General features: G+C 55.0%; 1 pseudogene; it reads left to right on the top strand.

The window, feature by feature from the left end:
- The first annotated feature begins 1,676 nt into the window (after window positions 1-1,676).
- On the top strand, window positions 1,677-6,437 carry LOC103001277 (oxysterol-binding protein-related protein 9-like; annotated as a pseudogene).
- The last annotated feature ends 16,337 nt before the right edge of the window (window positions 6,438-22,774 follow it).

Raw genomic sequence — 22,774 nt, 5'->3', positions numbered from 1 at the left:
GCATATTGTTTTCATCCCAGATTCTCAAACAGCTCAAAGGGAGAAACTTGGGAAAGTAGCCTTCAAGGTCAGTGAGACCCGATAAAGCTGGGGCCCTGCCTTTTGGGGGATAAGTCCTGCTGCCTTGACAGGAAGGGCGTCTGGCCCGAGCTCAGGTCATTTCCAAGGCCAGTCAGAGTCCGAGCACCCGCTGAAAGGCAGCCGAGCGCTCATGGCAGCGTAGGCCAACCTGCGGGCTGGGGGGCTTTCCCTCTCATCACTTCAACCTCACGGAACCCCTGGACAGGACTCCATGGAAGAAACAGCTGGATAAGACTCGCTTCTTGCTCTCAGAGTTCACAGTCGAATAGAAGTCAAGTTCAGAATCAACTCTGTTCTAATCCAGGGAGAGATGCGCCGCCTGCCCTCAAAACCAGCTCTGTTGCCCCATAAGAACCTCTGACATTCACGCTAACCCACATGGAGCACGCCACATCCCTGGCCACCTGGCAACCTGCTTGGGATCCACAGAAAGGCCCTTGGACACCGCCCGATATGGCCCTTCCTTCTCCAGATGGGGTCGCCAGAGTGGAGGTCTGGCGCCAGGACACACCTCGAGTCAAGAGCAGTTCAGGGCCTGGAGCTTAGGCCGGTGCTGTCCCAGCCCAGTGGAAGGTCACTGAGCAGGCAGTGTGACTTCCCGCCACCTGCTTTTGTTGCCATGGTGACATTACACAAGACCAGACTGCCAGTTTTGCCTTTGGAGAAGAGCATCCTAATTTGAACCATCCCCGGGTCCCGTGCTGTCTCCACTCTCTGGTGTGACGCACACCTCGACCTCAGAGAAGCTCCTGTTACCTTTGCTTGTGTCTGTCCCCCAGCCTCCTCCCTCCTCTGTTCTCTAACCATCTCAGCAAAAAAAAAAGACTCATTTATGGTCATTTCCAAAGAAGACACACACACTGACCTCTCTCAAGCTTCCAGCCTCGCTAGAATGGGAGAAAATGAAACGGTTGTCAACAGGCCAGAGAAAAGAGGAAAGAACTCATAACCGGGGCCGGGGCCTGGGCCTGGGCGACAGATGTTTCTGTTTGGAGGCTCAGGCAAAAAATGGAAAATGTAATTTCAGCTGGGAACGGTGCCTTTGAGGGGCTGGAGCCGAGCGCCTACCTCCCTCACCTGCTCACCCGCCCGCCTGAGGAGTCGGCCCCAGCCTTCACGCCTCTGCTGACACCCTTCTTGCCTAGATGCCCTCTTCACAGTGCCCCTCACCCACTGAGAGAGGGCTCCTGGTGCTCCCACTGCCCAACCCCCTCTTGTGAGTTCCCTCCCTGCACCCCACACGCACAGCTGCCCCTGGTGCTCCTTGTTCATGGCACGTGCAACGCCGCTATGCGGAGCGGAGCACCCAGCAGGAGTCTGGGGACCCCAGCTGAGTCCTGGCTCTGCTGCCGTCACGTGGCATGACCTCTAGAAGGGCTGGCTCTGTCTGGACCTCAGTTTCCCCATCTGTCGATCGGGCAAAACAGTGCCTTCCCTGAGCTGTTATGAGGTCGAGAGGAGATGTAGAAGCATTCCCTCTCCTTTGGAGACCTCAGGGGGCGCACAGGCAAGTGGGGGGAGGAGGAAGAATGGGAGGAGGCAGAGGGGAAGGGACGAGAGAGTGGGGGTGGGCCATGGACAGGGCTCGGTGACCACCGGGGTCAAAGGGGAGGGAGAGTGAAGTGTGATGAAGACTCAGGTTTTCCCTCTGGTGCCAGGGCTTGAGGAGGGGCAGGGCGTGTGCAGGGGCTGTGTTCACTCAGCGGCATCCCTGGGAGCCCAACACGGAGCTAGAGGTCATTGAGGGGATGGAGGCAAGTGAGACCAGCTCTGCCCTTTAGGGGCTCACAGTCTAGCAGGAGAGGGGGACCCCATGACAGCATGGCCGGGGAGAGCCTGACAGCAGTGCTGAGGGAGGATACTTCCGGAAGGAGGGCTCCTGGATCTGACCCTGAAGGAGGAGGGGTGGAGAGGGAGGATGGTCCTTCCAGGTGGAGGGCGCAGCACCGGCCAGGTTTGCAGGTGAGAGACAGCCTTGGGGCTCATTCTGTAGTTGCCCTGACTGCCAGCAGCTGGCGCGTAGGACAGGACACTTGCACACAGGATACTTGTCTGGAAATCCAAAGTGAGTAAGAGGAGTTCTTGGGTGTATTTCTACTGGTCAGCTCTGGTGGCTTTAAAACCAGGCCTGCCCTCTTCTCCTTGCTGATACAGCAAGGCATCATGTTGAAAATCTGTGAAGTCAAGGTAACTGCTGCTCTGATGCAGTGATGGCTGCTGGGGAAGAAAGGGATTCAGTCGTGGGCAAGAGATGGGCCTGCCCATGATGCTGAGCTGACCTCAGCTCTGGGGACCACGGCATCTTCACTGAGCTCAACCCCGAAGCCAGTGGTCCTCAACTGGGGGCAATTTTGCACCCCGGGGGATACTTGGCAAAGTCTGGGGACATTTTTGGTTGTCGCTCGTTTGCGGGAGGGTGCCAGATGTCCCACAATGCACAAGACAGCCCTCCTCCCCCCGACCCCAACAGAATTATCCAGACCAAAATGTCCGCTGTGCCCAGGTTGAGGAACGCTGCTCTAAACTCTCACACCCTCAGCCTCCTCTACATCAGCATAGCTGAGTGAGCCTTGACGGCACCTCTGCACTCAGAAACCGGTCCATTCCATCCCTCCCCTTTCTCTATCAGCCCCTAATTGCATATGCAGAGTTCTTCTTTTTCATCCTTGTAACTGATCCATAGACGTTCAGAACCGTTCCTTCGGGGGAACCATTCATCCCCTAAATAAGCACAGTATCCCAGCATTTCAGCCCTTTCAGAACGTCTCTGCTTTGATTTCCTGTTGTAGTTGTGAACTGCTTCTTTCTGTGTTTCCAATACTCTCCCTGCCTCAGCACCTGTAGTCCAGGATTGGGTAGGTTAGTTACCTCTGTGAAAAGCCTCACAGGTAGCATAAACCTCCCAGCCTGACCTTAGGACTCGGTGACTGTTGGTGTGACCTGGGCGTCTAGCAGCAGGTGAGTATGACTCACCCCTGTACTGAAGCCAAACCCTATTTTGTCACATTGGGAGCTCACAGGAGGAACTTCTGTCTACCTGTCAGTATGGGGAGGGTAAGGCTGCGAGGGACAGAGAGCAATAAGGGAAGGGCCTTGTGGGCCAGGCTGAGGATGGATCTTATAGGGATACAGGAAGTCTGGTCTATTTCTGACTCTTCCCCATCCTTCTCTCCATGACTGGGGGCAAGAATCCAAACTGGTCTGGGCAGTAGTTTGGCCTTTGCAAACCTGCGTCCCTGGTGCCTGTCTGGAGCCAGGCTGTGGGCGGGAATGTTACTCCCCTCCCTTCCATCTTCCACCCCTGGATGTCTGGATTCAGGATGTGTCCCTAGTGTCTAAGATTTTGATAGGAAACTTACAGAGGCTGATACTCCTCTACAAATCTTAACAGGACGGTAAGTCCCCTACATACGAACGAGTTCCGTTCCAAGAGTGTGTTCGTTAAGTCCAACGAAGTTAGCCTAGGTACCCAACTAACACAGTCGACTAAATAGTACTGTACTGTAATAGGTTTATAATACTTTTCACACAAATAATACATAAAAAACAACAAATACAAAAATAAAAAAACCTTTTTTTAAAAAAGGAATTCCTTTATTTTTATTATTTTTATTATTTATTTATTTTTAGCTGTGTTGGGTCTTTGTTTCTGCGCAAGGGCTTTCTCTAGTTGCGGCAAGCGGGGCCACTCTTCATCGCGGTGCATGGGCCTCTCACTGTCGCGGCCTCTCCTGTTGCGGAGCGCAGGCTCCAGACGCGCAGGCTCAGTAGTTGTGGCTCACGGGCCCAGTTGCTCCTCGGCATGTGGAATCTTCCCAGACCAGGGCTCGAACCCGTGTCCCCTGCATTGGCAGGCAGATTCTCAACCACTGCGCCACCAGGGAAGCCCAAGAAAACATTTTTAATCTTATAGTACAGTACCTTGAAAACTACAGTAGTGCAGTACAACAGCTGGCACACAGAGGCTGGCATCGAGTGAACAGGCAAGACGAGTTACTGACTGGAGGAGGGAGAGGAGGTGGGAGATGGTAGCGCTGAAGGATCGTCAGCAATAGGAGACGGAGGGCAAGCTGCAGTTTCACTCACGCCTGACGTTGATGGAACGCACGTTTGCATCTTTGAAAGTTCGCAACTTGAAGGTTCGTATGTAGGGGACTTACTGTAAAAGCTTTTTAATGATGTGTTTCAAAACTGCAACAATGAGGAACAGAGCAAGAAAACTGAAAACCTCAGGTTGCACAGTACAATCACTAAGGCTTCGCCTTATGTTGCTACAGGTTGCTAAAGTGCTGTTAACCCAGTAGATGCTGTAGGTCCACCTACTCCCTTGGAACCTGTGGTTATCTCAGTGCCTTCCCAGCTCGCCTTACCTCCCGAACCTGCTCAGTTGTGCAAGTCAGAGCTGCACGTGTCTTCCCCACCAGCTGAACCTATACTGGCTACCCTGAGGCATCATCAGGGTCCAGCACCAAAAGTGCAGGCAATGGGCACTCACCACCAAGGAGCAGCCTGACTTCTCCCGGGGTTGCCAGGTTGTCTCCAGATGCCTACCATCCCAGTATCTCTCCTTCGAGCAGTGATGAATGCTATGATGCTGATGGGTTCCATCAAAGTGGCTCAACCCCAAAGCGTCTAATAGATTCCTCTAGATCTGCCTCAGTGCTGACACACAGGAAACAGTCTAAAGCACCCGGGTTCCAAACAATCACTTAATTCTTCCACATCCAACAGAACAAGTGATACTGACCATGTGGATGCACACGATATGACTGATGATGAAGCAGAGGCAGGGTCCATGGATGAGGACGAGAGGTTATCACACATTTCTTATCACAGGTTAGGCTTGGAATGGATCTTACTAAGGTAGTTCTTCCAACAATTACTCTTGAGAGAAGCCCCCTTCTAGAAATATATGCGAACTTTTTGCACATCCAGACCTGCCTCTGAGTATCTGTGACCAGAAGGATCCCAGGGACCAAATGGTTCAGGTGGTCAAATGGTAGCTCTCAGACTTTCACGCAGGAAGCAAAGGATCAGTTGCCGAAAAGCCATACAACTGCATTTTGGGTGAGACCTTGCAGCCTCATGAGGCACTACCAAATGACACGGAAGAGAACAGAGAGCTAGTTTTAGAGGGACTAGTTTCTTGAAACAGTATAACATTCAGGGCTGAGCAACTTTTCCATCATCCACCCATCTCAGCCTTTTTTGCTGAGTTGTTTCAACAAGAAGATGCACTCCAGCATTCATATATGGACCAGATGAAAATTTCTTGGGATGTTGATTGGCGTGCACAACATAGGGCAGGGCTGTGCCTTGTGTCTAGACTATGACAACTGTTATATTCTCACATTCCCCAGTGGTTATGGAAGGCTTGTCCTTACAGCGCCGTGGGTGGAGCTAGGAAGAGAACGCACATATCAATTGTTCCAAAACGAGCTATATGCAAATATAGTCTCCCATGCTACTCCTGCACAGAATTACCACTAAGATTTTTTCTTCTCCAAATGACAGATCTTTTTGCTCACTTGAAGGGAAATGGAATGGTGTAAAATATGCAAAATACTCAACAGGGGGTCATACAGTCTTTACAGAGACCAAGAAGTTGCCCGTAATCAGGAGGAAAGTAGGTTGAAAGAACAGAACAGAGTATGAATCCCACTGCCTCTGCAAGGCCGTCTCTCTCGACCTAAAAATCAGAGACATTGATGCGGCCATTGAAGCAAGGCACAAGCGAGAAGAAAGACAAAGAGCAGAAGCCTGAGGAAGGAATAGAGAGAAATTCAGTGGGGGTCTAGGTTATTCATGAAGATGGAGAACGTTGGCTTTATGGCGAACCACTACTGAAACTTCGTGATGCTTCTAAGCATTAGATTGGGAAATGCAACAGCCTTACTTTGGGAGAACCTGTTCACTCCCTTCTTGCAGCAGGTCCAATCTCAGGGATACAGGCAGACCTCAGAGATGTTGTGGGTTCATTCCAGACCAGTGCAGTAAAGCGAGTCATACAAATTTTTGGTTTCCCAATGCATATGAGAGTTATGTTTACACTATCCTGTAGTCTATCAAGCATGCAATAGCATTATGTCTAAAAAGCAATGTACACACCTTAATTAGAAAATACTTTATTACTAAAAATGCTGTCGTCTGAGCCTTCAGTGAGTTGTAATCTGTCTGCGATAATAACATCAAAGATCACTGATCACAGCTCACCATAACAAATTTAATAATAATGGAAAAGTTTGAACTGCTTCGAGAATTACTCAGATGTGACACAGAGACATAGAGAGAACAAATGCTGTTGGAAAAATGGCACCGATACACTTGCTTGACACAGGGTTGCCATAAACCTTCAATTTGTGAAAAAAACACAGTATCTGTGAAGAGCGAAAAGCAAAGCCCAATAAAATGAGGTCTGCCTGTACTGGACTTTCCAACGCAGATGTACAAGTAAAGTAAAAGCATCCCTGTTTTCCTCCTCTGTGGCAGTTACAATTTTGACTTCAGTCCTGAAGAAAAACTTCAGGTTTTGAAAATGTCTGCTCCCTCCCCAAACCCCACACCCTGGGAAGCGTTTCTAAACCCCAGTCTCAAACTCCGTGCTCCAGTACTGCTGTTGAGGCGTGCAACATCTGTTTCCTAGTTTGTATAATCTTAGGATGTACGTCTATGTATGATACGCCTAATGCCAGATTTTTCAGAAATATTCCATCTGCTATAAATGATTCCTCTGAGTTGTTTTAGAAAACTAGTTCCATGGATTAAAATCAAGTGCTGGTCTCAGCACTTGTAATAACTTTAATTTTGGAATTGAACTATTATTAAATTGTGTCTAACCCTGGACTCCTGTTTAATTATACTCAGTGCTTCTTAAGGCTTCATAAAGTAATTTTTTAAAAAGGCAAATCAGGCTTCCCTGGTGGCGCAGTGGTTGAGAATCTGCCTGCTAATGCAGGGGACACGGGTTCGAGCCCTGGTCTGGGAAGATCCCACATGCCACGGAGCAGCTGGGCCCGTGAGCCACAACTACTGAGCCTGCGCGTCTGGAGCCTGTGCCCCGCAACGGGAGGGGCCGTGATAGTGAGAGGCCCACGCACCGCGATGAAGAGCGGTCCCTGCACCGCGATGAAGAGTGGCCCCCACTTGCCGTAACTAGAGAAAGCCCTCGCACGAACTGAAGACCCAACACAGCCAAAAATAAAGAAATAAATAAATAAAGTAGCTATAAAATTTAAAAAAAAAAAAAAAAAAAAGGCAAATCAGTGCTTTACTGAACGACTCACAGCCCTTCACTAGCGGTTCTTAGAGCAAAGCCCAGAATCCTTGCAAGGCCTCCTGGGTCCCATGTGGTGCCGCTCCCGCTTCTCCCTATGCCCTATGCCTACCCTTCTGGGCTCCAGCAACTGGACCGCCTTCCATGCCTTGAACCCTCCAGGATGTCTCCATATTTAGGTCTTCCCATGTGCCTTTATTTTTATTTTTAAAATTTATTTATTTGTTTTTATTATTGCCTGTGTTGAGTCTTCGTTGCTGCGCGTGGGCTTTCTCTTTGTTGCGGTGGGACTACTACTTCTTTGCGGTGCACAGGCTTCTCATTGTGGTGGCTTCTCTTGTTGTGGAGCACGGGCTCTAGGTGCGCGGAGTTCAGTAGTTGTGGCACGTGGGCTCAGTAGTCGTGGCTCACGGGCTCTAGAGCGCAGGCTCAGTAGTTGTGGCGCACAGGCTTAGTTGCTCCGCAGCATGTGGGATCTTCCCGGACCAGGGCTCGAACCCGTGTCCCCTGCATTGGCAGGCGGGTTCTCAACCACTAAGCCACCAGGGAAGCACCCCATGTGCCTTTAAAGTGCCACCATCAGGCACCCCTGGAAAGTGGCTGGATTCAGATGCGTGTAGATCACGCACCTCATTTGAGGGGTTTAGGTGCGTTTGTTTTGTAGGGGCCTGGTGTGTAGGCTTGTCTGTGAGTGTGGAGGGGTGAGGTGGGCACGTTGGAACTTGAAATCCTCGAAGGCCTGGAGAGAGGAATTCCGGTGAGTGAGGACAGGAGCTGGCTCCTGTGTGGCCCCTGCAGCTGTAACTCTTTCTCTGTTCCTCTGCTCTTAGGTGGAAGGGGGCATCGGTGAACTGGAACGGCTCAGACCCCATCCTGTGACCCTCCATGTGGGTGAGCCCCATGGCTCCAGCACACATCGCTGGGGGTGACGGCTGAGCCCTGGGCCTCAGGGACAAGTCTGGGCCAGCACCTGGGCCAGCACTGCTGCAGAAGCATCCAGAACCTCCCCGCCCCTTCCATGAAGGGCCTGCCCAGGACTGTGCTGTGGACCCAAAGTGCCGCTGTGCAGCCCCTCCCAGCTGAGCGGTGACTGCCAAGGCCCGGAAGGAGGCTGGTGGGGTCTCTGCTGCCTTTTCTCTGCATCCCTCCCTTGCTCCCTGCGGGGCCGGCCCCTTGCCAAGCCTCTGATATGGTCGGCCCGGGACCCTGGGCACTCGTTATTTCTGATGGTTGGCTTTCTATAAAACAGGAGTCAAACCCATGCTAAGGGCCGAACCTCATTTGTTCTGTTGCCGCAAAGGAAGCATGAGGTCTGGCCGGCTCATGGCTGGGGTGGGGATGGTGATGGGTGGAGGGGCCCCAGAGCCCCGGAGACCTGTGGGCTAAGTCGTCACCTAACGAGGGTCTCTGCAGGCGAACCATGCCCTCTGGCCCACTGGTGTCCCTGGCTGGGCTTCTGGTTTGGCCTGGCTTCTGTGGATCAGCCCCAGGTCTAAGGCACCAGGCTCCGAAAGCTGTGCCGACCAGGAGAAACTCAGGCTCCCTGGGAGCCCATCTCGGGGCCGACCTGGATCTCTGCGAGGCCCCATGAGGACGGTCATGTGGACCTGGAGGGTAGGCTACACCTGGCCAAGCAGATATGGGGAAAAGAACCTTTCAGGGAGGGACCTCTTGGCCAGGGAGGACACCGAGGTGAGGATGAGAAGAGGGACTGAGTGTGGTCCCCCGTGTGGCTGCAGCGGGGCGTGTGCGGAGAGAAGTGGCCGAACTGCTCCGGTGGGCAGAGGCTGTGGAGACCCTCGCATTCCAGACTGAGGGTAGGATAGGTGGGAAGGGGGAAAACTCCATAATCGCTTGTGAAGGGAAAATTGTACTCGGAGCCTCCTTCGTTCCAACCAGCCCTCAGCCTCCGTGCGCCCCCTTGGGCTCAGGACACAAGCAGCTCGGGGGCCGTGCTCCCCCCGAGGGAGACCCCCTCCTCTTTAAGGGCCAGGCATGCAGGAGGCAAAACTGGCATTTGGCGGTGACAACTAAAGAGGCTGTTTTGTGCTCTCGTGAGCTGGGTAAGAAGAGCGGTGGCCGGACTGGGGGTCTTTGGGGAGCGGCAGGGAGGAGCTGGCAGGGAGAGCTTCGTCCAGGCTGTGCAACGGCCCCTGTGGAGTTTGCTGTGTAAACTCCAGTGGCCATTCACAGCAGGCGTCCAGCAGAAATGCTTCCTATATGTCCCTGAAATGTTTATGCATTTGTTTTCCTTGGCCAGGATCAGGCCTCTCCAGCTGAGCGACCGGGTGGAGGAAGTCGGTTTCCCTGCAGTGGCCTTGTTTATCAGCCTGGGAAGGAAAAGTGTGTCTTTTCAATAAAACACTTAACCTCCTGACCAGGGTGCCATGGGCGGAACTGGAGAAATCAAAATATTCCCAGCGTTGCTTGGGAAGACCAGTTCCAACAAATTACAAAAGCACTTTTCTAGAAGCCAAGACATGGGTACATGTGCATCATGACGTCCCTTGCCTGGGATTATCTGGAAAGGAAGATGAGCAAAGCCCAGCACCGCCCTCTCCCAGGTCCACAAGTCAGAATGAGCCCACGGTACCACTGCCAAACCTACCAGAATGAAATGCAGGCCTGCTTCCTCACACATGGTGCTCTCCTTCTGGGCTGCTGGGTTTTCTAAGGAGACTGTGGGTAGGCTTCAGAGGGTCCATAGCCGCCCCCCACCCACCGCCCCGCCAAATTAAATTAAAATCTTTGTGTACATGTACATTTGTGTAATTTTCTGGGGAGAGAGTCTATAGCCTACCTCATGGCCTTGATCTTGGAACAACACCCGTCTCTTTTCCCCCAGAAGGTTAAGAACCATATCCTAGGGTCGAGTGGCCTCTCAAAGACTGAACCTGGGCTTGACTGCTCTCTCTCTCTGGCCTCCTCATGCACGGGGGAGCCGGTTTATTGAACAAGCAGAGACCTCAGTGAGATGTGAGCAGGAAGCAGCTTTGTTCTTTCTTATTGCAGTTGGCTCCCTGTATCCGTGGGTTCTGCATCAGCGGATACTGAGGGCCCCACTATGGGATTTGAGCATCCTCAGAATTTGGTATCCTTGGTGCATCCTGGAACCAATCCCCCTTGGAGACCGAGGGACGTCTGTATTTCCCCTTGGATTCTCCTTCTCTCGATTGTTCGTTTCTTTGTCTCTGGATGAAAGAGTAGGCCAATTCCACTGCTCTTCCAGCAGTGCGAACAGTGAGACCAGGCTGATGGCAACACCTAACTCCACTCTGGTCACTGGAAAGCTCCTCCTCCCCCTGTTCTTGTGGGGGACCTCCCACCCACAGGGGTCTCTCCTGAGTCAGGTGACTCGTCCTCAAGCTGGTGCTAATGGAGGCTCCCAGCACCTGCCCCCATCCAGCTTCCGGTGGAGTCAACCTCCCTCCTTCCCCTTTTAAAAAGATGAGAGTCTTCCTTCCGCAGGATCCACATTTGAACCAAGCAAAGCACCGACACGTCTTTGCCTCCCCAATTCTGGAAGTCAGACCTTCCCACCTCAGGCCGCCTGTCTGCCCAGCCACCCATTGGGGGCAGTGACATGTCATTGTCCCCAGGTGGGAGTCAGGGACCGTCCCACACTGCAGGGCACCATGACAGGCTTTCGAGGAGTTTTCTTGACGCCTCCCTCACTTGGCTTAAGGAGAGGAGATGCTCCACTAGGAGGCAGTGGGGAAGGGGATCCCAGCACACCAATTCCTCTCTCCAAGGAAGCCCTCACCAGCTGCTGGCCTCTTCCACTGCCAGCCCAGTGCTTCCTCACCTCGCATGGCTAGAAGGCGTGATGGGTGCGCCAACCTTGGCAGGACCATTTCCACCCTTCTCTGTAAGTTCCACATGGTTGCAGCACAGGTAAGAAGAAGAGTTTCCAGTAGAGCTGTGAGAATTCTCTGGGGGCCAGAGCTGCGACAGGGCTCGGAGGGGCATTTGGGGAAATCCTAAGGTAATGTTGCGTCCAGACTCCGCCTGACTGCTCCCCAGGGTCTCTGTGTCTGAGCCGGAAGGGAAGTCAGGGCGTGGGGGCTGGGGCCTAACCCATCGGAGGCACTGCTGGTGGAAGAGGGGGCAGCAGTGGGCCCAGGCTTCTGGGAGGGCCGGGAGCGGTGAGGGGCAAGTCTTGGAAGCTCTGCCCTGGAGCTTGCGATTTTGTGGGGTGACAGTTTGGAAACTCAGAAGTCTTCCCCTTAATGAAGAGGTACTGAAGGGACAAGCAAGAGGAGTGCTATATAGACACAAGGGAAGAAGCTGCATCGGGACCAGAGGGCCTGAGTTTAGTCCCGACTCACCACTTCCTGCCTGTGTAGCCATGAGCACTTGACATAAGCTCTCTGGACCTCAGTTTCCTCATTGGCAAAATGAAATCCCCACCCCACCCCCAATAAGTCCGTAATGAGTGTGAGCACGGGGAATAGGGCCTGCACATCACAAGGACTTGGTAAGCGTTCGCTCTTAATATTTCCAGCGTGGGCTAGAAGAGGCTCCTCGGTGCAGCATCTAACCTGGACCTTGAAGGGTTTGGACAAGTGGAGAATTGGATGGAAGTTCATTCCAGCCGAAAGGAACGGTGAGAGCCAAGAGACCATCAAAGTCCAGGATGTCTTTTTGTCTCATCAGGGGCGACCCGAGAGTGGGAGGATTAGGACGGGAGGCAGAGCAGGTGAAGGACTTAGACGGTGGGCCCTGAGGCTGGGACATTTTCTCCGGAGACAAGGACTGCTCAGAGCTTTCCTTCAGACCTTTCTCCTTGGCGGGGGAGTGGGTGTGCGGCAGGCAGAGTCAGGGGGCACGTCGAGGGGCTACTGTGATGCTCCCAGGGAGGACGGTACTAGTGGAGAGGCAAGGAGGGCATGGAGGCGACGCATGCTGATGACCTTTGCTACCAGAGGCCCCATGGACCATCCTTACTGACCACTGATTCCTTTCGGGATCCTGACACTTGCAGGAGGCAAGGAGGCTGCCAAGTCCTTTTGCAGGTATTTCTCTCCACCCACCAGAGTCCTCCTCACTCCCTAATCATGCCCTAATCCTCACCGGGCTGTGGGAGCTGGAATTACCAGGCAAAAATGCCAGGCATTTGTGATAATGGGGATTGCTTAATGCAGGACGAGGGGTGGGCTGGCGGTGGGGGGGCGGGTGGCAGGCAGGCTGCCCTGGGTTTGGGGCGTACACCGCCAGCGCCCACACGTTGCTGGGGATGCTGCTCCGGCAGACCCGCTCTGCACGACACAGGGAGCAGTGCCCCCCTGGCTGGGTGCTCGGTCTGCCTTCCCGCCCCTCCTTCCATGCCATTTCAGTGTGTGGTGCTTCATCCCACTGTCCGGCCCACATTCCCACATCCTGTTCCTCAGGAAGTCACTGAAAGCCCTCTCTTTACAGATGGGGAAACTGACCAGATAGCAGTCTGTAGTTAAGAGCCCTCCTAGGACGTTTCTCCTTCACGGGGGTCTCTTGGAGACCAGACCACCAGCATGGTCTTTGGGGGGAAGGGAATACATCTGATGGGGAGGCCGTGGGGTGGGGGGATGATTCTAATCTGCCTCTAATTCCATCTCCGCCTCTGCCTTCTCCAGCTCCATGCACTCCCCACCCCAGACCATAGCAGCTGCTTCCCTGGTGAGCTCCTCACTGCCTGAGGCCTTCACAGGTGCTCTTCGCTGCACCTGGGTCCCTGCCCTCCAGCTCCCCGTGTCCATCTGTCAAATACTACCGATCCCACAAAGTCTGTCTCTAAGGGCCCTCCTCTAGGAAGCCCTCCTAGATTACCTGGCTGAGTGCCCTTGATCAGCTCCTCTCTCACTAGCCCAGCTCCCAGTGAGTGGGTGTCGGTCACACAGCTACCGGTTTCCCCCTTTACTGTGTGTGTGTGTGTGTGTGTGTGTGTGTGTGTGTGTGTGTGGCAGGGGCCACCTGGTCTTCCGTCTCTCCCTCATCCCTGCCACCAACTGGTACCAGTCCCATCATGGGGGGATGAAACTCAAGGTTCATTCCTCTCTTTGAAGAAGCCCCTTCAGGCCTACATCTGCCCCCTCCCTTCACCCCCTGCCCCACCTCCGGGCATAAAGCCCCAGTCACTGGGTGTCTGGCTGGGGAGGTGCTGCCTGAGGTCTCTAAACCGTTGAGTTGGGTGTGGTTTTGAGATTAAACCTGGCGCCTTTCCTGTGGCCTCTGATAAGGGTGATCCTGGGTGCTTATCTGGCAAGTTCTGTTTTAAGGCCTGCTGACATCTGCGAGGCTCAGCAAAGTCCCACCTCCCTGTGGAGTGGAGCCCTGGGGGATAAGCGCCCACCTCCCCTCCCCCATCTCCTTGTGCCCTGCTGGGGCACCCAGGGTGGGCACTCTCAGGGCACTGGGGACACTGGGCCCTGCCCCGTCTGCCTCACCCGTCCCCTGCCCTAGCACAGGGGCCGAAACTGAGGGGGTGCTACTAATAATTACATGAGGACAACTGTGTCAACAGACTGCGCTGTGTGTGGGAACCTTAGTCTAAGGAAGGATTGTTCCATTATTGATTGATCTCCTGGCACCCTGTTCTCCAAACTCCTGGGCTCAGATCCTTTCTTGGATTTTACTGGGGGCATAGGGCTCAGAGGAGGGAACTTGTATGGATGGGAGCAGTTAGGCAGGCTTCTTGGAGAGGGAGGATTGAAGCCTGACCCTGAAGGAAGGTAGGGAAGCAGGAGGGGCAGAGGCACTCCAGGGGGGATGGGCGGGGACAGAGCTGCCAGGGGAAGCGGCCTGGGGAGTCTGGGGTGGCAGGAAGATGGAGGATATTAGGGCTGGATCCTGAAGGGCTTTGCATGTCAAGCAAAGGAGCTTGAGCTGCCTCTGTGAGCCCTGGGGAGCCATGGGGGGTTTCAGAGAGCAGGGCTGTTTTAGAAGACTCAGACTGCAACAGTGTGGAGGGCGGCTCAGAGAAAAGATGCCAACTTCCGAGCTAGGGCCACGGAGAGGTGGAGTAGGTGGGCGATACCCTGCTGCATTTTAGTGATTCAGCCTGGGGAGCAAGGTGGGACCCCATGGGCCTGGAGTCAAGGCCCCTCTCTCCCCTGCTTCCTGGCAGGCAGATCTCGGCCTTGAGTAACCATTCCCTCTGTGTGCTCCCCCGCCGGCACTGGCGGCTGCAGCTCTCCAGGGAACAGTCTTTGCAAAACATCCCTACCTCCTGATGAAGGCTTCCTCAGTCTCCCGCCTTGGCAGACCGTGAAGGAGGGGGCCTCAATGCGAGGAAGTGCCCGAGCCTTTGTTCTGGCCCCAGCCACGGCTAGACCCACTGCCCATTGTTTTTAAAGCTGTTGGTGACCTTGGGACCAGCTGGCTCCCTTGGGCCTGGCCACCTCCAAGTGCACATGGAAGACAGCCAGTCTGGCAGGATGGTTCTCAGCCCCTCGGTGGCCTTGGGGAGGGCCTCTGTCATGGGGGAGCCTCGGGGCCCCATTTGTGTTCTCAGAGTCTGAAAACCCCAGCTCTGGCCATCTGGGATGTTGGTGGGCATTCTGGAAACTGCTCATCTCTTGAGGACCAGGAATTTCTCAGACAGGAAGGCAAAGACAGCTCCCAGTCCCTGGTCCCATGTTCATGCTTCCTCCACATCTGCTGCTGTCGGGGCCCTGGCTCTCCTGGACCTGTAGGTCAGAAGGCCCAAGTCTTTGCACCTACTGTTCTCTCTCCAGGTTTGGGGGATCCTTGCTGCACCCACCATGAGGTGTGCACTGTGAGAAAGGGGCCTGGACAGCTTGACTATTTGGGTTTAGATCTTAGCTCCAACGTCTCAGTTGTGTCACCTAAGTTACAAAACAAGCAGACAAAATTAAAACTTGTCTGAACCTCAGATTCCCTACCTGTAAAATGGGAATAATCATACCCCGTGCCTCTGAAGGTTGGTGTGAGGAGTAAGTGTACAATGCTTGGAACAGGGCCTAGCACCCAGTCTGGGCCCAGGAGATGCTGGCTCTTTTACTGGGAGCTGGATGGGAGGCCACAGGAATTGGGGTGGGGTCACTGAGAATCAAGAAGGGTGACCATGCGGAAGCTGAGATGCAGCGAGGCCAACTGGACCTTAGCCTGTCCACTGACTGCTGGAGGTCAGTCTGTCTCCCCCTACCTTTCCAGACCCACCCCCAAGTGGCTGTCCCTCCTGTCCTTTCCCCAGCTCTTACCAGGCCCCATAGCTGCTCCTGAGTTAGATGGAGAAATGTCTTCCTCTCTGGGTGCCCCCGTAAGGCCCTCCCTCCCCACTCTAGGCTTTGGCCCCCTGTTTGTGAAAGGAGGCAGCTGGATGACGTGGCCCTAGGCAGCTGGGCCCACACGCTCAGCAGTGACCACTCCTGAGTACAGGGCTCCAGCGGCAGGCACCGTGGGCAGCACCTGATGGGCATCTCCCTCAAACCTCCCGCTTCCAGGTGAGAAAACTGAGTTTCAGGGCACCAAGGCACTCGGCCAGGGCCCCAGGCAGACTGATGGCAGGTGCCAAGCCTTCCTATTTGCTCTCCTGCCTCCTGGAAGGTTAAACAGGGAGGAAGAGAGGGTGGGGCTTCCTGGAACCCCTCCTCTCCTATCTTCCCTTACTTCCTCCCCAGTCGCCAGCCCAGGCCTGAGACTCTGGAGGCTCTGGAAACATATGCAAGTGTCCTGGTTTCTACACCCGCAAGCGATTGTGTGGGAGCCCAGCCTTTCCTTCAATTCAGGCTTCAGACTTCTCCCCTGCAGCAAACTGGAGAGAAGGATGGGTCAGAGCCCCCGTTTTGGCCCAGACCAGAAGGAAGCCTGGCTGGCCAAGGCGGGAGCAGCCGTCCAGCTCCAGCGTCTCCGGCAAACCCCACTTCCTCTTGCCCCCCAACCCATGACGGCTTTGGCAATCACAGAAAACGCCAAGCACTTTTGTCTTTCTTCCCTGCTAACTCAGACACACTCTGGCTCTATTTATCTAAAGATTTTCCATTTCCTTTTCTGGAAAGTCATCAGGGTCCTACACGTCCCTTTCATCACAAAGGAGGCTGGGAAGAGAGGGTGTGTCCTGTGTCACCCTGGGAAGAGCAGGCGAGGAACACTGGGGACCCAGTCCCCAGGTGACCCCACTGTGCTCTACCTGACCCCCCTTCAGGCCGAGATGACAACTCAGGTTGGCCTTTCATAGGAACATCCCCGTTTACAGGTGAAGGGCCTTGGGAGGGGGCAGTGACTTCCCAAGGCCTCCTGGAACAAGGCTGACCAAGCCTCTCTCCCCCTGGGTCCTGTCTGTGGCTGTACCCACAGTCATGTTCAGAGGCCTAGCTGTCCGAGCTCCTCGCTCAGCCCCAGCTCCCGTCCGTGCTGGTCTGGAACTCTCTGAGGGCAGAACCCCTCCACCTGCAGCATGGGAGCTCCCTGAGCAGGCAGGGCCCAGGCCTCTCCCTCCGCACCAACCCGGACGGAAGCAGAGATTCAGGCTGTGAGGAGAAGATAGACTCACGCAGGATGTCCCGGACATGGGCGGGGGCGGCTACGCCATCCCACCTCCATCAGCCCCTCTCTGAGGGTCTGAGCCAGCAGTGGAGAGAGGGGCAGTGGGGAACCTCTCCACCTCTGCCGTGGCTGGAAGCCCACCCCATCCCATCCCCCCTTCTGCTTGGACTTTCCTCTCCCCAGACCACTTCTCTTCCTTTACATAAACAAATTTGTCTGCCATGTCCCCTCCTCCAGGAAGCCTTTCCTGATTATTGGGAAGAGGTGGGGCTCTTCCGCTGCCCACATATCTGCCTCACCCCTTCCTGAGGCTCAGGCCTGGGCCTTACTGCCCTCCCCTGAACACTCAGGGCTGCGTGGTGAAGCATCAGAACTCCAGGTTTCCCTCTGTTGTCAGGGGCCCTTGAGCCAGCTAGTGTCTGAGCCAGTAGGTGGTGGAAGAATGGTCTCCTATGGGCCATTGACCATGGCGCTGACCCAGGCTTGGCACAAGGGGCACTGTGTTATCTAAACTGTGAATGTCCATCAGGGATGCACCCCATGGAGGTGCCCAGGCTCAGTCCTTCTCACAGAAAGGCCCACTGTGCCCCTAAAACACAGCCTGTTTGTCAAATCTCCTGATGGTAAGATCTGCTCGATCAGTTCCCTGGGCAGCCAGAATCAGGGGAAGGACTTTCTCCTGATGACAGACAGCTGTCTCTGTTGTCATAGAGTAAGAGTTGGTAAACACTTCTTTCCTTTCTTGCCATGGCTTCCAGGAAGCTCAGACGGGAAGTGATATTCAATTGCAATCTCTCGTCCATATCATGAGAAGTTTCCTTCCTTCTCGTGTTTTTATTTTAACTAGGTTGTGATCAGGAGTTTATTTTGTTTGCTTGTTTATTTCGGTAATTCAGCCCCTTGCTGCTCAGAGTCCTGAGACCAGCAGCATTGGCATCACGTGGGAGCTTGTTAGAAATGCAGAATCTTGGGCCCCACCCAGACCTACTGAATCAGAATCTGCATTTTAACGAGATCCCCAGGGGATTCATGTTCACATTAAAGTCTGAGAAGCACTGATGGAATCCTCAAGTGCTCTGGGAACAGATATGAAAGGTATGTGAAATAAGACCAGTAATGATTCTCTCCTTTCCTACCCTGATTTCTCTACCAAAGAAATTTATCTTCATTGCAGCCCTGCCCAAGCCTGACATACCAGCCCTGGCTGTGATTTTGGTCCTCAGTTGTGCTCTCTGGCAGGGTCAGGTCACTGAGGGGTGTGGGATGGGGGCCCTCTTGGGTTGTCATCTAGAGGATGAGGCAGGTGGAGGGCCTGTGCCCCAGGACAGGGGACCTTCCATAACTGTCTGCTCCCTCATGGACCAAGGTCATCTTTTCACAGTGTTGGGCTCTTGGCTGCAGCTGCTCCTGGCCACTCCTGGGGTAATGGAATTGTCCTGATGTGATCTTGCTGGGTTTGGGCCCCCACTACGACCAAGATGAAGCAGGAGCACAGAGGGCAACAGAGACCTGGGGATGGCCCCTCTGAGAAGTGACAGCCCCTGAAAAATAGTCCTTATGTCCCCACTTCTCCAAAAAGCTGTCGCTGGTCGGTGTTGGGGGACACACTTGGTCTGTGGCCCCGAAGGGCAGCACTGGGGAAGGTGGCAGCGTTGCTGGGAGGTGACATATAAGGAGCCACTCTCTAACCATAAGAGCCACCCCACAATGAGCCGATAAGTGGTTCCCAGGGGGAAAAGTAGCCACAGAGGGGATCATAGCTCTCTGGCAGAAATGATATTAAGGAGCTTTCTGGGTCTGATGATATGCAATTTTAGGCAGCCTAAACTATATTTAGCCTCTTTCAGGCCTGGGCCTGGCTTGGACAGAGGCAGGATTGACATGAGGGGACTGGGTTCCTGAGTTTAAGGTACTGCAGCCCCAAACGCCTCTGGCCCTGGCTCTTCAGAGGTCCCAGTGATGTCAGCCCGGAGAGGGGGTGGCGGGGGAATGAGTCCCGCCTTGCTCAAGCAGTGAGTCCCTGCCAGTCCACGGTGTGCCCGCCTGGCTGCCACTCTGACAGTGGGGCCAAGGGCTAGGCTGAGACTAGTTCACCGTGTATGACATTGGGAAAGCCCCTTCAGCCCGGGGCCTCAGTTTGCCTTTGTGCAATAAGGTGTTAATGACCGAAGGCCCTCCTATCCTAATGGTCTAATCCTCAGGAGTTCGGAGGTGCCCAGTCCTCGTGATGGGAGGGCCCTGGAGCGGGCCGCGCGGGCACCCTGTGAGATGACTTCCTAGGACTGACAGGCATACCTGTAAAACAATAGCACAAAGCAGGAGGCATGTGTGCTGGGATGAGGCTGCCGGTGCTGGGGGCTGGGGAGTTAGGGCCTGGCTGGGCACAGGGGCCAAGGGCAGGGGGCCATGTCATCATTTTCTCATTAGGCAAGACAGCGATCTGCCTGTGTGAGATGATCTTGCTGGCCCTGTGGGCTCCAGGAATGTTGGCTTCACATGAATAGAATCTCCAGACTGGACCACAGAGGGAGGGGTCTCCGGTGGATGGGGAGAAGGGTAGCGCTGCCTACTTCCTCCCACCCTCCTAGACTCACCCCCACCGGCCCAGCCCACAGCATCACAACATCCTAGGAAGCCAAAGAGTGAAAGCGGGGTGCGGGGGGGGGGGGTCCCACAGTTGGCCTTGCCCATTCTTGCCCTGTGAGGGCCCAGCATCCCCCTCCTGACACCGGCTGGTAGGCTGGCAGACAGCTGGTTCCATTCACCTTTGAAAGCTTTCCCGAGCTGCCCTGCACATTGAGCCTACTCCCTACCTGGCTGCAAGAGAGCTGGGTCAGACCCAGTCCCCATTCCCCACCCAGGGTGGGTGGTCTCATCTGGATATGAAGACAGGCTAGATATAGTATTCCCAAGAGAGGACTCACAAAGCCATGGCGTTGCAGAAATGGCCACCGCTGCGTTCCTCTTGCCCACGGCTCCCCCTCCCTCCACCATTTAAATTCAGCTTCATGTTAAGGAGCTGAGGGAGGCCCCTGGATTATGAACAGCATGGGTGGCTGCAGCTCTGAGTGCTCAGAGGTGCCAGAGAGACCGTGCAGACGTCCCAGGGCTCAGGGTACAGGCAGCAGAGGCCACGGTGTACATGGCAGAGGGTTTCGGAGGTGCAGGGGTTTGTGGCCATGATGCATATCTTTACCCTGTGTATTTGCATGCATGTGTATATGTGAGGATGTGTGTGCACTTGCAGGTGTATATATTTAGGCATGCACACGTGTTTGCATGAGTGCAACACGTTTTGTGTATGCAAACCAGTGTGTGTGCATTGCATATATATGCATGTGTGCCCATGTGGTGTCCATGTATATGTGTGTACATGTGTGTGAGCACGTGTTGTGTGTGTGTGTGCACACATGCATGCAAGTCCATTCACTGTCAGGAGAGAAGGAAGGGACAACCTGGCCTGTGTGGAGGCACCCGGGCCAGGTGTGACGTGGCAGGGCAGGCAAGAGGGATGAAGGACCCATGATGAAGGAAGACAGAGCTGGAGACGCAGCTCAGCCCAGGAATACGCCTTACTGGTCGGAGGGGTCAGTCTGAGCACAGCTGGAGCATGCGCATCTCAGCCCGCCCTGACTACCGCCCTTGGCCGTGGTAGCAGTGGTGATGGCCATGGTGGTGCTCCAGGCCGCATTATGATGTTTGTGGGCCCTAGATTCTTTTGTTTTTGTGGGCCCCTTCCTCCATAAAAAAATATTAAAAATGAAACTTTACGACTAGGGGAATATAAAGAAAAATATATTAATCCTGGTGATGAGGTGAGTGAGAACAGTGCAAACACAGTGAAAGAGGAATTCCCCTAAAGCCCTGGAACCTGCAGCACCCGAGCAGTCCCACTGCAGGGCCCAGAGGGAGCACAAGGTGGCACCGGGCCGGACCTGCTCCCGCTGCGGGAACCCAGCTGCGGTGTGCTCGCAGGAAACGCCGAGGAGCCTGCCAGCCTCTGGCCCTGAGATGTGCCCAGCTGTCCCAGCGGTGGGGACCACAGGAGGCGATGGCACCCGGCACTGGGGATGAGAGCACGGGGTGGCCAGCCAGAGCAGGGTCTGGCAGCTGGGTTGGTTCTCAGGAAGAGGCAGAGCCCTGGGAGATGTAGTGAAGACTAGCAGAGGCAGTGGGACCCGCAGGAGGGCAGGGAGGCCCCGTGGCCAGATGACACGGGGGCATGCAGGAGAGGGCTGGAGCAGGAGGGCAGGGAGCCTAGAGTCCCTGCCTGCGGGACTTGCAGTGCCCACCTGGACACTCCCTCTGGGGACGGTGGCCACAGGTGAGGGCTGGGATGGGACAGGGGCAGGGGAGCATAGAAGGTCCCCCCTGCCCACCGCAAAATACCTTCCAGCTGCCCGGGCACTTTTCTGAGTCCTCACTGGAGCCCGAGGAGTAGGTGGTCTCTTGTCCAGCAGAGGAAGAGGAGGAAGAGGCTGGGCGAGGCTGACAGACCAGGCCTGGGCAGGAACGAGAACACCTGGACTCCAGTCCTGGCTGCACCCTGACCCACCAAAGAACCTCGGGCACGTCACCTCACCTCTATAAGCTTCCGTTTCCCCACGTGCAAAATGAGGGCATCAGATCCCATGCTCTCTGACCCCTTCTCCCAAGTCTTGCTGCTTTATGATCTAACAAGGCAAAGACAGGAGACTTTTGAGGGCCCAGGGCAGGAGGGGGTAGGGGTCTCGGAGAGTCGAGTGGAAGCTGCAGTGACAGCTAGGCCAGGGGAGAGGGGAGCGCCCTGTGTGTGGCCAGGGTGAGGAAAGGCTCCAAACCCTGGTACCCAGTGCGCCGAGGCCGGCTCCAGGTGGAACCCCCTGTCCTGCCTATCTCCCCTCAAGGGTGTGGTGAGCAGCTTGGGACAAATGCCACCACTAGCATTTTCTGGAAATGAGAGATGCCTCCCTCCTCTCCCGCAGGGCAGGGCTGGGGAAAACGTGACCTCACTCCTTCTTAGAGGGCCTCCTCCAGTCCCAGCAGAGCTGGGGGTGGGGCAGGGGCTGCCCTGTGTCCTCAAGGTGCCCTCCTTCAGGCCTAGGAGCCCAGCCTGACTCTCCCAGCCAGGCCGGGGGCAGCTTCCCCACCTGCCTCTCAGGCTCCTCCTCTGTGGCATCAAGTGGAGGCTATTGCTGGGGAGTTGCTAAAACATCAAGATAGAAAATCCCGCTTGCCAGAAATAGGGTTGACACTGTCCCACCCTGCCGGCCGCCCCACCAAGCCTTGGTGTTATTGCTCAGGGCAGGCGGGGGGTGGTGGGGGAGGGCAGTGTGAGGAGAAATGAATGGGAGGCAGTAGTTTAGAAAATTACTAAATTGTTCCGCCTCTGGTGAATCACTGGTGGCCCGCTAAATCCGGTTTTGATTTAAGGGGGATCGTGTGACGCCTAAATGGCCAGGAGTTAGCTGTCAGACAGGGAGGAATTCACATGATTTAAGAGGTGGGTACCTTGTCTCCAGGGGGAGTCGGACAGTCAGACAGCAGATGGTTCCAAGATCATCCCGCCTGCGCCCAGCCCTGCACTCAGCTCTGCTGGGGGCACGGTGGATGGGGAAGGAGAAGACCCAGGCCCTCGGGCCCAGCCTCGCCCCCTGGGGTCAGGAGGGGACAGCCCAGGCTGGGGTGAGCTCACTGCTGTAGCTGTGGGTGCTACTGTGGAGGAGGGGTCAGAGGAGGCTGGTGCAGCGGGGAAGGAGAAGGAAGAGCGCGCGTGCAAACATCTGGGGGCAGTGAGCCTGGTGGCACGGGAGCCCGGGCCCTTGTCTGGGGCTGGGAAGGGGTGGTGACAAGTGTGCCCCAGGGTGGTGAGTGGAGAGCCTTGAGGACACGGCCAAGGAGTTGGAGTCTCTGTTTTGGTCTCTGTGCTCTGGGCCTGGGTCCCGCCTCTGCTCCCCC

This window comes from Balaenoptera acutorostrata, chromosome 7 (genome assembly GCF_949987535.1).
Source record: "Balaenoptera acutorostrata chromosome 7, mBalAcu1.1, whole genome shotgun sequence".
In the NCBI taxonomy this organism is placed as follows: Eukaryota; Metazoa; Chordata; class Mammalia; order Artiodactyla; family Balaenopteridae; genus Balaenoptera; species Balaenoptera acutorostrata.
Note: the sequence above shows the minus strand (reverse complement) of the source record. Positions and strands in the feature narration are given on the sequence as shown.